This window comes from Ciconia boyciana, chromosome 22 (genome assembly GCF_034638445.1).
Source record: "Ciconia boyciana chromosome 22, ASM3463844v1, whole genome shotgun sequence".
NCBI classification, from domain to species: Eukaryota; Metazoa; Chordata; class Aves; order Ciconiiformes; family Ciconiidae; genus Ciconia; species Ciconia boyciana.
The window spans coordinates 6,465,658-6,483,656 of NC_132955.1; the positions used below are offsets into that span (position 1 = coordinate 6,465,658).

The 17,999-nt window shown below is 49.0% G+C and overlaps 1 pseudogene; it reads left to right on the forward strand.

Annotated features, from left to right (window-relative positions):
- The first annotated feature begins 9,956 nt into the window (after positions 1-9,956).
- Positions 9,957-11,131, forward strand: LOC140662382 (feather keratin 1-like; annotated as a pseudogene).
- Positions 11,132-17,999: the final 6,868 nt, after the last annotated feature.

The following is a 17,999-nucleotide window of genomic DNA, read 5'->3' on the forward strand; positions in this document are numbered from 1 at the left end:
AATGCCTAAGAAAGCTTGTGTTTCCTTTTTGCTAGTTGGTGGGGACATAGCTGGTATTTTGTTGATCTGACAGATCAGATCCCATTGATCTGACGGATCAGATCCAATTGGATCCGTTGATCTGACGGACCAGATCCAATGGGATCAGATCCCATTGGGATCTGACGATGTCCATCTTGCCATTTTATTCCTAAAAACTGGATCACCTGTGCAGGTCCCTTGACCTTACTTTGTTTTATGGCAAAACTGGCTTTCAGGAGGATGGGGACTATTTTCTTCCCTTTCTCAAAAACTTGTTCTGCTGTATTGCCCCACACAATAATGTCATCAGTATATTGCAGGTATTCTGGAGCTTCACCCTGTTCCAGTGCCATCTGGATCAGTCCATGGCAAATGGTAGGGCTGTGTTTCCACCCCTGGGGCAATCGATTCCAAGTTTACTGAACGCCCCTCCAAGTGAAAGCAAACTGTGGCCTGCACTCTGCTGCCAAAGGGATTGAGGAAAATGCATTAGCGATATCAGTTGTGGCATGTTACTTGGCTGCTTTTGACTCCAGTTTGTATTGAAGTTCTAGCATGTCCGGCACAGCAGCACTCAGCAGCGATGTGACTTCATTCAGGCCACGATAGGCTACTGTTAGTCTCCACTCTCCATTAGGCTTTCGCACTAGCCATATGGGACTGTTAAAGAGTGAAACGAGGCTTGCTGATCACTCCTTGGCTCTCCAGTCGACAAATCAGTTTATGGATGGGAACCAGGGAGTCTCAGTGCGATATTGCCACCAGTGCACTCTTGTGGTAGCAATTGTCAGCTGTTGTTCTTCGACACTCAGCAACCCCACAACAGAAGGGTCCTCTGAGAGACCAGGCAAGGTAGACAGGTGTTTAATTTCCTCCGTCTCCAAGGCAGCTATACCAAAAGCCCACCGGTACCCTTTTGGGTCCTTGAAATACCCTCTCCTGAGGTAGTCTGTGCCAAGGATGCACGGAGCCTCTGGGCCAGTTGCAATGGGGTGCTTTAGCCACTCATTCCCAGTTAGACTCACTTCAGCTTCCAATACAGTTAGCTGTTGGGATCCCCCTGTCACTCTCACTGGGTTCTGTCCCTTTCTAGCTTGATGGCATTAGGGTACGCTGTGCACCAGTGCCCACTAGAGCCTTATTCTCCTGTGGGTCTGATGTACCAGGCCATTGAATCCACACAGTCCAGTAAACTCTGTTGTCCCTTTCCTCCACCTGGCTGGAGGCAGGGCCCCTCTAGTCCTGGTCATAGTATTTATTACTCACTTCCTGTAGATATGAGTCAGGAGTCCCTTCATTAAGATCAGAAGTAAGATCAGCCCTTCTACTGTGTTTGGGGAACTGTCCACTGGAAACCAGAGCAGCAATTTTCCTGGAAGAATCCCCTTGTGTGATTGTTTTTCCTTGCAACTCATGTACCCATGCCTCTAGGGTCGAGGTAGATTTTCCATCCCACTTCCTCATGTCCTCTCCATGGTCACGTAGGTAAAACCATAGGGTGGCCCGTCATGTATCCTCTCTCTTGAGCAGAGGAACGCTGACTCCTAATAGCTGAGATACTGGTCTGTACAGGTGGGGAGCAGGACATATCCTCTTTGAATCGTTGGAACTCCCGGGATAGTTTTTCGGACAGTTTTTCCACAGCCGAGATGCAAGCCCATAGGGAGGAGGAGAGACTTTCTTTATATTGCTGGAGTTGGCCAGCCAATTCATCCACCTTTTGTCCCTCTCCGTCTTTCCAGGTCATTACTGCCAATGAGTTGGCATATGACGATGGTGTGCTCCGTATCAACTCCTGCCACATGGATCTCATGCACTTGACTTCATCTGTATCTTTGGATAACTGCTTGTTGTCCAGATCATCATAAATCACCTCCAGGATGGCTAATTCCCTCAGATACTGGATACCTCTCTTCATGGTGGTCCACTTGCCTGGGTGACATATAACACCTTCCTTGAAGGGATATCTTTCCTTCATAGCTGACAGGAGTTGCCTCCAGAGGCTGAGGACTTGTGCCCCTTTTCCAATTGCTTTGTTAATGCCCCCTTCCCTAGAAAGGAATCCCAGTCGCTTGGCTTCCTTACCCTCTAATTCCAGGCTACTGGCCCTGTTATCCCAGTATCAGAGCAGCCAGGTGACAATGTGCTCACCTGGACAATGGCTGAAATCCTTTTGCATATCTCGCAGCTCACTCAGGGATAGGGATCAGGTGGTTACTGGCTCATTTATGAGTTCTTCCTCTCCCTGAGAGGAATAGGAGGAGCCCTCCCACTGAGTTCTTCCTCAGGGGAAAGAGGGGAATTCTTCCTCTTCCGCCTCCTGTTCTGGTGATGGTCCTTCTTTAGAGTAGTTTGCCTCCTCACTGGTGGGGCAGTATGCTTCTTCCTCCTGCTCCCTCTTAGGAGAAGCTTCTTCGTCCCTTAGTAAACAAGCTGACTTTCACTTCCAAGATTTCTTCCTGTGTATGGGGGCAACCGATACCGGCACGGGTTGGTTCTCTGCTTCAGCTGCAGTGCCTGTCGCCAGGGTTTGAGTAGCGGCAGTGCCTGTTACCAGTGTTTGAGTAGCCGCAGTCCCTGTCGCAGGGGTTGGAGTAGCCACAATGCCTGTCGTCAGGGTTCGAGTAACTGCAATGCTTGTCACCATGGTTTGAGTAGCAACAGTGCCTGTTGCCAGGATTTGAGTAGCCGCAGTATTCTTAAATAGTTGTTTAAACCTAAGCAAGACCTGACACACATTCAGGAGGCATAGCATTAGGAACATGCTGGTTTGAACATCCCAAGGACATTCAAAATTCTCAAGAGCTGTCGTAATTAGTCTGGAGGAGAAGGGGAAGATGGAGGAAGGTGTCTCCCCCATAGGCTGTCTCTCCAAGGACAAAACCTAAAAAGTGTAATTATTATTAATTTCTGATGGATGGCTCCCAAGGTACAGAGGTGACAGCAATGCTGAGTGCAAATACCACATTGATCTCACAACCAATAATTTTATCATATCATAAGCCAGTGTTACACAGTACAGCAAAGCGATAACCTTAATTCACCTCCCAGAGGTGATAAACAGCACATAAATACTAATAAAGAGTATATACGGCAAGTAAGCTGTTACATAACACAACCCTGAGAACAAGCACAACAACCTTGAGAGCAAATAAATCAACATTGTGACCAGCGACTACTAAACTAATATAATGAAAGCTTATAAAAATGTGTTTTAACATGCTCTGGTCTGATCTGTCATTATCTCAGCCATTTGCGCCCCACGTTGGGCGCTAAAAAGGACACTTGTGGTTTAACCCCAGTCGGCAGCTAAGCACCACACAGCTACTCGCTCACCCTGCCCCCCCGCCCCAGTGGGATGGGAGAGAGATTCAGGAAAAAAAAATTAAAACCTGCAGGTTGAGATAAAGACAGTTTAATAGCATAGCAAAGGAAAAGAAAGTAATAATAATAATAATGATAAAAGAATATACAAAACAAGTGATGCACAATGCAACTTCTCACCACCCGCTGACCTATGCTCAGCCCGGCCCCGAAAAGCAATTGCTGCCCCCTGGGCAACTCCCCCCATTTTCTTTATTGAGCATGATGTCATAAGGTATGGAATAGCCCTTTGGCCACTTTGAATCAGCTGTCCTGGCTGTGCCCCCTCCCAGTTTCTTGTGTGGCTGGCAGAGCATGGGAAGCTGAAAAGTCCTTGACTAGTGTAAACATAACTTAGCAACAACTAAAACATCAGTGTGTTATCGACATTATTCGCATACTAAAATCCAAAACACAGCACTATACCAGCTACTAGGAAGAAAATTAACTCTATCCCAGCTGAAACCAGGACTTGTCCCCATCCCAATCCTCAGGAACTTCATCTGCAATTAACTTATGAATTTGGACAATACTGGGGGGCTTTTTCACTTGTGCTAGCGTGATCTCAATTTTTTGTTCTAATAGACATGTCTGCTCTCTTTCTCTTTTCAGTTCTCCTTTTAAACAATTGATTTCTAATTGCTGCTGTAAATTGCTCCTTTCTAATACTCCGGAGTAGTTATAATAATCTTGTGCTTGAATTAAACAGGCACCCAGGACTGCACACATGGTCCCTTTACCTTTACCATCTCTATTATTTTCATGGCATTGTTCTACTCTGTCTGCGACCGCTGCTGGGTCGAACCACTTTTCCTTCGCCCAGTCTATACCTGGGGGAGAAGGGCTATATCCGTGCCTCCATAATAAGTCCTCTAGTGACATTATCCTGCTGACTATGCCAATTTAATGTCATGGAGGCTCACAAAATCAAATTAGGCAGGCGATAAACAAAATAAACTTTATTTGAACCAAAATTATTGAGCAGAAAACTAACTAGAAACAAGGCTTATCAAAAGCGTTAAACACTCCGACAACATCAGTAAACCATAGGTTCAGGATAATGTACAAAGGAATTGATACTGCACAGCCAGCCTTAGAAAGGAGGATCCATAATCACTCACCAATAAGGTGAGGGCTCTCAACCTCGACGATTATCCTTGGGCGGCATCCTGACCCATGGGAAGAGTCCCCGACTGCGGACCCGCTGCTCCGAGTAGGACCAACTCAATTTGCCCTCTGGTGGGGTTCCATTTATACCCTAGTCAAATCTGACCTGTGGTCAATTCTGACTGGCTGAGGGCCTCAACTTCTACTTCTCACCCAAAATATGTCCGTGCAGGTTGGCATGTGTCCCAGTAAAGGCATGAAATTAAGGGTGTGAAAGGACACAGTGGTCCTAATGCCCCCAGTCTTTTATCAGGGTGGGTACACCTGCTACAAGGATAAATGATTGAGAGCAGCCCTGCAGAGAAGGACTTGGGGATACTAGTGGTTGAAAAATTGGTCATGAGCCAGCAATGTGTGCTTGCAGCCCAGAAAGCCAATTGTGTCCTGGGCTGCATCAAAAGAAGCATGGCCAGCAGGTTGAGGGAGGTGATTCTGCGCTTCTAGTCTGCTCCCGTTAGACCCCACCTGGAGCACCGTGTCCAGTCTGGGGTCCCCAGTACAAAAAAGACATGGACCTGTTAAAGGAGGTCCAGAGAAGGCCTACAACAATGATCAGAAGGATATAACAGTTGTTCTATGCAGAAAAGCTGAGTGAGTTGGGGTTGTTCAGCTGGGAGAAGAGCAGGCTCTGGGGAGGCCTTGTTGCAGCCTTTCAGTATGTAAAGGGGGCTTACAAGGCAGTCAGAGAGAGACTTTTTAGCAAGGCCTCTAGTGATAGGAGAATGAGCAACGGTTTTAAATTGAAAGATGGTAGAGGTAGATTGGACATAAGGAAGAAATTCATTATGATGAGGGTGGTGAGACCCTGGAAAAGGTTGCCCAGAGGATGATGGGATGCCCCATCATTGGAGGTGTTGAAAATCATGCTCGACGCAACTTTGAGTAACGTGATCTAGTGACAGGTATCCCTGCCCATGGCAGGAGGGTTGGACTAGATGATCTTTAACGGTTTCTTCCAATCCAAACCATTGTATGATTCTATGATAAAATGGTTCTATGATAAGGTAGGCCACTGCACTGTGTTCCTCCCTTTGAGAATGCTATGGTTAGGATGGGTTCACCTGACCTCCCCTGGAAGCTAGTGCCTATGTCTTGTCAATGCCACATTCCCTCCAGACTACCTGTGTCAAAATGTGGGGCTTTCCAAGGGAAAAGAAAAGATATGCACAACAAAGGGGATGGTAGTCACTGAACTATGTAGGGTAATTCTATCCTGCCTGAAAGAGGCAGACAAATTTAGAAACTAGAGGATCACTCAATGCACGACTAAGCATACTCTGTGCAAGCCTGTGTTGACAATCACTGTAAAACCATCCCCAACACCCCCCTCCCAGAACCATCCCTAAGCAACATCTCTCTGCCAGGGGATCTTGGGAGAGCATCTGCAGGGGAAATGATGAGACAGAAGTGCAGGCTGGGATGCAGCAGAACTTTAATGAGTCAAAAGAGGGAAACGACATTGATCTGAGTGGACTCCTCAGCGCAGGCAGCAGCTTTAGCAGGGAAAGCAGCTTACGGCACAGTAGCGGCTGCCAAAGCCGGAGAGGCCAAAGCCCCCGGAGGAGATAGGCACTCCCTCAGAGCTGAGGATGCTGCCAACGGCAGCAGAGGTGGAGGACCCCACAGCAGTGCTCTGCAGGAAGGAGCTGAGGATGGGTCCGGGCAGGGTCACCACCACAGGGGAGGGCTGGATGACGACGGTGGAGTCCTGGCACTGCCTGACACAGGGCTCACTGCAGCTGTTGGCCAGTGGGGTCGGGTCGCAGGGCTGGCATGGCGCACATGGCAGGCACTGGTTGTAGCAAGACATGTCTTGGGGCTGGAGGTGCACCTGGGAGAGAATGCAGGGGGAAGCAGAGCCTGAGGGGTGGGTGGGGAGCAGCCTGTCACACCACAATGAGGGAGAAAAACTGTTAGCTGGAGAGAAGAGTTGGAGGCATTGTAGGGAGGCCCACGGGTTTCTCCTTCCCTTCACCCAAAAACACCCTGCCAAGAGAGACCAAGACCAGGGATTTCTCCACATGGCCTATAGCTCACGTCATCCAAGCCCCAGCCTCTCTCCTTGCTTCACTTTCTGCGCCCTTCCCACTCCTGTGATAAGTAGCCCCATGACTCAGCATAAGACAGGGCATGTGGTGAGAAATCCCGGAGGAGGAGAAGGAGAAAGGGCTTCAGACTCACCTTGTTCCCAAAGAGATGGAGGTGAGAGGAGTGGATGAGAGAGTGAGGAGCATGGCCTGCTTTTATATTGCTTATGCACCGCCCCAGGCCCACACTAACTGAATGGGGGCAGTTATTTTCCAACAGAGTCACCTCCAAAGCAAAATATCCCATCTAATGGCTCAGGTGGTGTTTTGGATTCCGTAAACTGCCTTTTCATTTCCTCATTTCTGACATGCTTCATCTGCCATGCAGGCTCCATTCATGTACTGGGATGAGAAGCTCAATGGTATCCTGGGCAGGGTCATGTCAATGCAGGTACAAGATTCCCCATAATTGCTAGAGGGCTCCACCTGGCATTGAAATAGGCAAAGCGTGTGGAGGGTAACAAGAAGATCTTCTTTTAGGTAGGTCAGCAGCAACAGTGAGGCTTGGTCAAAGGCAGACCCAGCGCTGAAAGGGGCAGGTTTGATGGGGAGAGGGGTTATAGGAAAGGCAGAGGTACTCCAAGAATTCCGGGCCTTTGTCTTTACTGGCAGGGTTTGCTCTTGAAAGATCAGGCTCGTGACATTCCTTGGAAAGTTTGGAACACAGAAGACTTAACCACAAAAGACGAGGATCAGATGTGGAAAAACACACATTTGAACTGATGGGAGTGACATGAGTGCAGGTGACCTGATGCCATGCACCTGAGGGTGGTGGTTGCTGTCACTACAAGGCTGCCCTCAACTCCCTTTGAAAGTCACAGCAGTCCCAGAATGTATCTGAGGACTGGAAGAAAGCCAATGAGCCTCCTGTCTTCAAGAAGGGCATGAAACAGGAGCCGGAGAATGACAGGCCTGTCAGCCTCACCTCGATCTCTTGCAAAGGTGATGGAGCAAATCATCCGGGAAGCCCTTTCCCAAGATGAAAGGACAAGAAGGTGATTGTGAGTGGTCAGCATGGCTTTATGGAGGGCAAAGCAGGCCTGACAAACCTCATGGCCTTCTTTGAGGACGTGCCTGGCTCTGGTCGGTGAGGGAAGTGCAGCAAACATTGTTAATCTCATCTAACCAAGGCTTTTGACGCTGTCTCCTGTAACAACCCTTACAGACCAACCGACAAAATGCAGGCTAGGGAAGAGGGCAGTGCAGGGGATTGAAATCTGGCATGGCTGCTGGTCTCCAAGGGTTATGATGAGTGGCACAAAGTCCAGCTGGCAGCCAATCTCTCCTAGGGTACAAGAGGTGTTTAGACTGGTGTCAACAGTGTTTAACTGCTGTATATATGACCTGCAGGGTGGGAGGGATTGCACCCTCAACAAGTGTACAGGAGACACACAATTGTGGGAGCAGAAGGCAGTTGATACAGCAGACAGCTGTGCTGCTGTTCAGAGGGATGTCGACAGGGTGGAGACATGGGCAGACAGGAAAATGATGAGGTTGCACTGACTGAGGAAGAACCTCAGGCACCACTTACGATTGGGACTGATGGGCTGTAAAGCAGCTTTGCAGCAGAGGATGTGCATCCTGGTCGGCACCATGAGGCAGCCTGTGTCTTTGTGGCAGCACGCTGGGCAGTATTAAGAAGAGGGTTGCAAGAGGAATAAAGACAACAGGCAAAAAGCATCAAGAGCAACATTGACCTCTACAAGAGTATCCAAAATCTGATGGAGGAAAATGTGGGCCTACTGCTGAATGCGGCAGCTGATCTCCTAAAGAATGGACAGAAAGCAGGTTGTGGGGAGTCAATGCCTTCTCTCTATCAGTCTTTACCTACAAGGTGTCTGAGGCTGCTGTGCCTTCTGAAAGAGCCTGAGGAAAGAGAGGGAGACTTCCCAGCAGTGAGTGGGCATCAAATCAAGGACTGCCTGAGAAATGTCAACCCGTACAAGCCAGCTGATGTGCTCCAGGGCAGGGCTGCTGTAAAGGGAGACCTAGACTGGCTTGAGGAATGGGCCCACAGGAGCCTCATGGCATCCAAGAATGATAAATGGCAAGTCCTGCACCCAGAAAGGAAAAACTCTTGCATCAGTACAGACTGGGGATGGAACTATGCTATGATCTTAGAGCCCTCAAACCTTGTGTGGGTAGATCTGACTGTGGGGGCAGAGTCAGCCCTGGGGAAAGACTTGGAGGGAGGAAGGTAGTGGACACACAGGCCTCATCTTCCTGGCCAAAGAGACCAGGCTGTGGTGAGGAGCTCTCCTGAATGCTCGGTGGAGGGAAATAAAGGGTTGCAGAAAACTTCTCCCCACCATCTGAGACTTATCCCTGGGTCTCAGGGAATTTGTCTTCTCCTGGCATTAGTGCTTCAGCATGCCTCCCTTCCCTTACCTTAAAGGCATCCTCAGCCTGGAGCACAACCTAGCACCATTGAGGAAGCAAGGAAGCTTCCCCCAACTACCCAATGAGTGAGGGCTGTCAGGACCCTGCAGTGCCACGTGCCTGAGGATGCTCAGGGAGGGGATGTGCTCAGAAGGGCCCTGGGTACAAAAGCAGCTCTCAGAGTATATCAAGGAGGTGATGCACTTCCCTACCTTGCAGACATGGAGGCAGCTTGGACGTATTCCACGAGGGCAAGGGAATGCCTTCAGTAGGCAAGCTTCCTGGGATAGACTCTCCCTACCCATGGCGAGTCACGCTCTAATTTTGGATTGGCCCTGTGTCAGCCTTTTGATGTGGAGGCCAAGCCAGGAGTGCTTGGTGTTTGCACGCCTGTGTCCCGCGCAGGGCTGAATTCCCCTGCGGCCAGGGCAGTTCCATCCCTGCCCCAGGAAATCCGTCTTAGAGCACTGGGCTGTACCTGAGTACACAGCTCCAGGCAGTCCCAACGGCCATTGCCTTCAGCAAGACCTTCTTGCCAGCAGTCCCACAGCTCGCATGGCTTGCAGGACAGTCAGCATGTTTTGGAATAGTGGCCAGGCCTTTGACTGTGCTGGTGGTCAGGGTCCAAAGTGTGAGGGCAAGGTTCATGGTGTTGTGAGGAGAGTGGGCGGAACAAGCAGCTGGTCAAGCCCCAACAGAACCCTCATGTAGTGAGGAGGAACCCAACTCCACAGGGCTTGTTTAGTAATCATGGGCTTTGGGGGGGCAGCATTCTCCTTCTGCAAGCTGGCTGACAGTACTAGTTGGGGATGCCCAGAGACTGCCATGAGAGGGGATGACTTTGCCCAAGAAATCAACAAATTTCTCCCCAGAAGCAGAAAATTTCCTTGGGCAAAGACCTTTTAAACCAGCAGCACAGCCCACCTACCTATAGAGGCAATGATCAGTGACTGCTGGAGCGAGCAGGAGGGCAGGCAGGGAGGGAGAAGGATGTGCCATGTCCTCATTTGGAGAAGTCTTTGGGCACTCAGGAGAGGACTGCATTGGTGGGAAAACATGTGCACGTTCCTGCACAGGGGGTTGTAAACAACCTCACCAGATTTCCCCACAACCATGTCCGATGTCTGCACAGGACTCCAGCACTTGAGGGTGCATCTTCTGCCTGTGCTGATGTGTTACTGCCTGGGAAATGCTTGGGCCTCTCACCGTGGTACTTGAAAGGAGGCTCCGTGACCAAGTGGGCATGTCAGAAATGAGGAAATGTAATGGCAGTGTTGATGGAAACTAAAACACAACCTGTAGGATATTTTGCTTTGGAGGTGAGCCTGCTGGAAAATTACTGCCCTCCTACAGTGACTGTGGGCCTGGGGTGGTGCAGGAGCAGTATAAAAGCGGGCCCTTCTCCTCACTCTCTCATCCACTCCTCTTGCCTCCATCTCCTTGGGAACAAGGTGAGTCTGAAGCCCTTTCTTGTCTTCCTCATTTCCTTCTCCTCTTCCTCTTCTGGTATTTCTCAGCACATACATGTCCCTTTGTCTTATGCTGGGTCTTGGAGCTGCTTGCCATGGGAGAGAGAGGGAGCAGAAAGTGTGACATGGAGAGAGGCAGGGGTTTGGCTGAGGTGTCTCCTGAGCTGTGGGCTAGGTGAGGATCTCCCTGGGCTCTCCCACAATCGGTGGGGCTCTTTTGGGCTGAGGGAAAATGTCTTTCTCGTGGTGGGTTCACAAGCTGCTCTTCAACAACCCCTCGTGCTCTGTTTTCCCTGCCTTCTCTCCCAGGTGTACCTCCAGCCCCAAGACATGTCCTGCTACAACCAGTGCCTGCCATGTGCGCCATGCCAGCCCTGCGGCCCGACCCCGCTGGCCAACAGCTGCAATGAGCCCTGCGTCAGGCAGTGCCAGGACTCCACCGTCGTCATCCAGCCCTCCCCTGTGGTGGTGACCCTGCCCGGACCCATCCTCAGCTCCTTCCCGCAGAGCACCGCCGTGGGGTCCTCCACCTCTGCCGCCGTTGGCAGCATCCTCAGCTCTGAGGGAGTGCCCATCTCCTCCGGGGGCTTTGGCCTCTCCGGCTTTGGCAGCCGCTACTGCGGCAGGAGGTGCCTCCCCTGCTAAAGGTGCTGGCGATGGCCCTGGCGAAGGCCCCCAGGGACCCACAAGATGGTACCGGACTGGGGACGGGGGACTGGCTTGTTGCTTCTGGAGTAGCTGAGCAACCCCAGCACCCCTTGCAAAAGGACAGGGCCAGCCTGGGCTCTCCGAAAGCACGGCCCATGCCTGCCTTTCCCCTCTTCCACTCCCTCCTTTCCCTCCCGTGTCCTTCTTCTCTTGTGCTCCCCTGTGCTGTGAGCCTCACAAAGCCAGCCTAGGGAAGACCGGTTGGCCCTGCTCTTTCTGTGGGGCAGGCAGACGGAAACCAGGTGGGATCTCTGCCACAGCCATGGGCTGCAGACTCCTTTCTGTCACTGGTGCTCCCTGCACCAGGACCTCAACTCAGAGCAAGCTCATTACCCTCTTTTGACTCATTAAAGTTCTGCTGCATCCCAGCCCACGCCTCTGTGTCATCCTTTCCCCTGCGACGCTGTCCCAGGATGCCCAGGGAAAGAGATGCTGCTCAAGGTTGTTTCTGGGAGGAGGTTTTTGGTGATGGTTGTGCAGTGACTGTTAACATAGGCTTGCATAGAGTGTGCTTAGTTAAGCATTGGGTTACTCTCTGCTTTCTAAACTTGTCTGCCTTTTCCAAAACCAGCAGGCTGATAATATTCCAGCTGCAAAAGGATTTTACTCTGAATGGCACCCACGGCCAACCTTAAACTCTGTGGAGGGAAAGTGCACACAGAGGACCACTGTGTTTCTGTAGTGCACCAAGATAACTTGGTCCACATCTGGCAATCCTTCCCATGCCACGAAATTTCCACTGTCCTGTGGGTTGGGGGTCCACTTCCCATGGAAGCTACATGCCATGATCCCTTTTGTTCTGCATAAATGCTCCATCTGGGAACAATCCCTCCTGTCAGTATTGTGGGAAAAAGTCCTCTGCATAGACCAAAAAATTTTTGACACAGGACCGGTGGACTTGGAGGAGCCTTTACCAGTTTCTTTCAGCCCTTGGAACCATGCAGTGAGACCAGGTCAAAACAGCCCTGTGTAGCCTACAGTGAGTGTGGTCCTGACCTGGGATGTGGAGAGAAACAAATTCCACCGCAGAGGTTTTCTCACCACTTTTTCCATCCTCTGAAGAGTGATCATTTTCAGAAAGAGTTTCACTGACTGGACATGCCTGGCTGTGGAGGTGAAATAGCACAGCCAGGGGAGACCTGGCCCCAGAGCTCAGCCTTGCACAGAAATACACCCTCCCTTTCCCAGGTTTTTGCCCAGCCAAGGAAGCTCCCTGCACCAAGGTGTCATGGACAGAACAGAGGCACAAACCGGCATCAGAGACCTCAAATTCCTCCAGCTGCTGGAGTTTGTATTTCCCTGTGGTGTTCAGACATGTGGTGAGTTGGCTGCTCTGCTTGGGACCAGCTGCTATGTGATATGAGAGCAGATGGGGGGTTTGGCATCCCCTCTGCTGGTACCAGAGCATGGCAACAAAGTGGCATATCTGATAAGAGCAGTTGGTTTGGAAGGTGCCTCTTTCCTCCACCATGACTAATCCCTTCTGCTGACTGACAGTGGTCTTTCCCATGGAATCTGGAAAAAGTGGGAGTCAGTGACTGCACAGGGAAAAGCTCCACGATTCAGATGATCCTGGAGAAGGCAACATGTTCCTGACTCTGCAGCAAGAACCGGAAGATGGACAGTGGTTTGGAGCAGGAGCTTAGAGCTCTTGGCTCAGTGTGGATCCTGCACTACAATAATGCCCATTACCTGTTGTGGGATGGCCTGGTAGGGGAGCTGTGCTGTGTCCCTGCTCCAGGTCCCTGGTCTGCTGCTGCCCAGAGCCCCAGGGAAGAGCCTTTAGTGCCTGGCTCTTGAGTGCTGGGGCTAGGACACCTCCAACAGGGTGAGAGAATCAGGAGCTGCTGTGAAAGTTACATCCCACTTCCCATTCCCTGTCATCTTGGGTTTCTCCTGGGTCCCTGAGTACTCACAAAGTGGAGCTGGAAGGGAAGGAATAGCAAGCCCTAGAGGTGTTGACATGCAGGAAGAAAGTGGTAGCCACAGCATGCTGCATTGCATGTGTCAGCCATGAGAGAGACTAGGATATCTTTATACTGTTAACAGGAAAAGGACTTTCAGTTTCCTGATGTCCCTGCAGAATATTGATGTATCTGTGTTGTAAAAGGAAAAAATCATATCTGCAGGACAACAGAGAGCTCCCACAGTGATACACATTTGTAGTCAGTTAACCTTGGCTGGCTGCCAGGTGCCAGGCCCACCAAGCTGCTCTATCACTTCCCCTACTCAACAGGACAGGAGGAGAAAATATGATGAAAAAGCTCATGAATTGAGATAAGGCCAGGGAGATCACTTACCAATTACTGTCACGGTCAAAACAGACTTATCTTGGAGAAAATAAATTAATTTAATGCAAATAAATAAGAGTAGGATAGTGAGAAATAAAACAAATGTAAACCCACTTTCCCCCCACCCCCTTCTTCTCAGGTTCAACTTCACTCCTGACTCTTTTACCTCCTTCGCTGCCCTGAGCTGCGCAAGTGGGTAGGGAATGGTTGTGGTCAGGTCGTAACGCTTTGTCTCTGCTGCTCCTTCCTCCTCACGCTGCTCCCCTTCTCCAGCATGGGGTCCTTCCCATGGGCTGCAGTTCCTCATGAACTGCTCCAGTGTGGGTCCTTTCCAATGGGTGCAAGTTGTTCAGGAGCAGAATGCTCCGGCGTGGGTGCCTGGAGCATGTCCTCCCCGTCCTTCTCCACTGACCTTGGTGTTGGAAGGATTGTTTCTCTCACATTTTCTCACTTCTCTCTCTCAGCTGTTGTACAACATTTTTACCCATTCTTAAATATGTTATCACAGAGGTGCTACCAATGTCACTGATTGACCTAGCTTTGGCCAGTGGCAGGTCCATCTTGGAGCCGGCTGAAACTGGCTCTATCCAACATGGTGGCAGCTTCTGGTGTTTTCTCAAGGAAGCCCCCCTCCTCCTGCTCCCTTCCTTCCCCCCTCACTACCAAAACCTTTCCACGTAAACCCAATATAACATCTATAAATATTGGTCCCAGGTCCATCAGAAGAGACAGTAAGAGAGAGAGGGATGGATGGAGAAAGGAAAAAAGACGGCGGCTGTTTTTGGGATCAGGAAAGAAATGCCTTTTTTTCTCTCTGTCTGGTGCTCTCCAGCACCTTGAGAAAAAAAGCACAAACCTACACGTGATCCAGCGTTTCACAGCATTTTCCCATTATTCAAGAGCAGCTTCCTGCAGACACCTCTAGCAAGTGTGTGTGTGCATTTGTAAGACAGCCTGCCACAGAGTGTTTGCCTATGTCTAGAAGAATTTGGATGTCTTTGTGATGGCTTTTCTGTTTTGGCTGCACAGCTTGTAGTCACAAGAAACAAGATAAATCTGCTGTCACGGGTGGTTATGCTGACACAGCCATCAATACATGTGGAGGGAGAGAACAAAATACTCCACCTGGGACAGAAGGTTCTGGCCAGAAAAGAAACTATCCAGATTTTTACTATCCTCCTTTGTCTTGGTAATCCTGTCTTTAATACTAGGGAATAAAACACTGGGGCAGATTGTATATGAGTATATGAGCAAATTTTATCCACAAGAAGTCACAGGTGCCACATCCCCAACTTCCTATTAAAGTCCTGTCCTATGGGTGGAATCGCATCCTCTGGGCCAATGCATGTCCCTCTTGACCCAGAAGTCCCACCCCTCTGCTGGACACGGGCCTGTTTATGCCACTTCTTTTTGCTCCTTAGTTGGAGAGATCACCATTCTGTAAAACATCATAGCACACAGGTTCACAAAATGCACAGAAACCAGCCTGGCAGCTGTGCTGCCCCAGGGAGCAGCTCCCTCTTGAAAGGGTTTGGGCAGCCTGGAGCCAATCCCCGGGCTCCTTCTCTTCGGCACTTTGCCTTGGGGAGGGATAGAGGGTGCCACAGCTGAGCACCAGGACAAAAGAAGACGTGTGATGCAAGTTTTCCATAGAGCAGGTCTTCTTATCCCAGGATGCCTCTGGAGAGGGCAGGATTGGCTAAAGCTCTCTTCTGCCCTCCAGGTTTTGGGGCCCAGTCTTTTCTGGCAAAAAACCCTGGTGTTTTCTAGCAAAAAAAAAAAAAAAAAAAAAAGACAAAGTGGATCTGATTGTTCTGGGCTACAGACAACACTGGGAACCATGCCAACGCCCATATGATCCTGGTTCATTACTGGGGTCATTTTTCTCACTTCCTATTGTCACCATAAATAAAAGGTACCCACATATCATGAAGAAATAGGGCTACTGCTTTATTGGGATCACAAGGAAGTGAACCAGTAGCAGGCGGCCCAGCATGGTCCCTGGGGTGCAGCACCCAGGCAGGGCATGTGGGGCTCAAGGAGGCTGCCATCAGCTTTTGGCATCCCTGGCCCTTTCCTGGGCAGTCAGGAGTAAAAGGGCTGGTTCTTGCTGCTGTCTTGGCATATAAACTCTGTAACTTCCCCATCTGGGGAGACTTCACATCAGCAGAGTCTGTCACTGCTGCTCTCTGCTCTCCCCTATAGCTATAATAATAACCTGCTCTCTCCTGCTACCTTGCAGACAACTCACATTAGGTGAAGCTAATACCACTCTAGCTGTCTGGAAAAATTATTTATTTCTGCTTGTTGAAGAGAAGTATAGGAGGCATGTCCATAACACCAAGCCCTGCATCCAGGAACTTATTTTGCCTCCAGCCCAGATAGTTAAGAAAACTTAAAATAGAATCAAAATAGCACAGAAAGGTACTTATGTCAGTTTAGTGAGAGGAGAGGGACCAGATCTGCTCTCATAACTCCCCAGACAGACATGAAGACAGACACTGATTTGCAAAGGTGGTAACTCAGTTTGTCCTAGCCACCTATCTAACTGCAGTCATCCTTGTAATTTGGCCACCCACTCATTCATTACCAAAAAAGGTCTGCAAAATTTGAGCCAAGGAATCAGAGTAAACAGGATAGTATGTTTATTTGGGAGGGGAACCTAGGAGGAGAAAAAGCAGAAAATGGGGATATGAGACAAAGTAGATGATGTGATCAAGAGTGTTTGGGAGACTCTGTTGAGCAGACCTGTGCCTGATCACCACTGTTTGACTTGCTTCCAGGCAGAAGAGACCTGGTGTGCCTTCCCTGCTATTGGTGAGGGACTCTGGGAGCACTCTTCCCAGCATCAGTGGGGAACATCTGGAGGGTACTGCCTAACACACAGTCCCTCTTTATGTCCTTAGCAGAAAATTTTGCATAGAGCTTTTCTTTTCCTAGGGCCCTAGGACATGGTCCAGTCAGTTGTAGGCATACCCTCCACCTCGTGGTGGTCAAGTTGTGCATAGGGTTGAGATGGCTTGGTAGCAATCATAGGTCGTTATGATGATCAGATCTCTATGCAAGCAAAGAGGTGAAGGAAATTATCTAAGCCATGCAACCTTCAAAAGAAATTGCCTTCTTTACAGAGAAGAGGTCAGCCAGTGTCTTGGGCACTGTGACTGAGGAATCACAGATGCCAGCAAAAGAAAGATTGTTGAGGAAGTACGTGGATGTGTGGAGGCATCTGTCATGGTCAACAGACACCACTGTGAAGAAGCTGCAATGAGGCTGCACAGGGAGAGGCACAGGAACACCACAGAGAGGAACACTGGTGTCTGTGGGATTGAGAAAAGTCCCAGAAGGATGAACTGTTTCATTGTGGTCTGAATCACTGTCTCTTTCTCCAACTTTTTCTTTCTGAAAGGGAAGGGGAAATTGCACATAGAAAGTCTTTTTTTGGTCTTTTTTTTTGCAGGAAGTTTTGTGTTCCTCTGCTTGCTGATGACACCAGGAACAGGCGAAGCAGTAGGATATAAAGCACTCATTTTCCCAATTCAGATCTTACTCTTGACTCACTGACTGTAAATACACAGACAAATCATCAGATGATATGAGAAGATATTGACCATATTTGGTATCTGGAGAATTTGCATTTATCTTTAGTTCAGCCTTTTAATTCTCCTTCACTCTAGAGATTATCAAGCCTGTCTGATAACCCCGGTACTTTTTTGGTCTTAGAGCTGTCATATATCATTGAATTCCATTGCTCTACAGAAAAAGAAAGAAAGAAAGAAAGAAAGAAAGAAAGAAAGAAAGAAAGAAAGAAAGAAAGAAAGAAAGATCTTTCAGATTGAGATATTCTTTTTTGTTCTAGCCTACCAAAAAATATTCCTTTTCATCCCCTCCACATAAAAGCACAGAACATATGTAATCAAGAGTTAAATATCTTCTGAAGTGCTTCCTTTTGATGAGACATGCTTGTTTGTAAAAATGAAGAAAATCAATCTATATGAACATCTCCATGAAAATGTATAGGAGTGGTTTGTTCAAAATCTCTGAAGTCTGTCCAGGTATAGCAGAAGGCCTTTAGATGGAGCAGAAGTACCCCATATTGTCTGTGAGTCAGGACTGGATACAAAGCATGCAATTTCAATAGAAAAATAATAGCTGGAGAATTTACCAATGGCAATGAAGGATAGACCATTCTTGCAGAATGAACATCTTCCACACTCCAAAGAGATCCCAACAAACTGCAAAGTTGTATGTTCGTTTTGGAAGACTTGCTTAGATTGTACTAGGAACATAATTCAGTGGAGCTTCTGGACCTTGCATTATTTAGGAGGTCCAGCTAGGTAATCTATTTGTCATGAAAGCAGCTGGGAGTCTGGATTCTATTCTTAAAGAAGGGTATTAATAAAAAGTTAGGTGAAGCTAGACCAATTACATGGAGGTGGTAAAATGGAAAGTACAACAAAAGAAATACATACTGTTTTCCATTGTAACAACCTCCACTGAAATGGTACCCAAGAAAT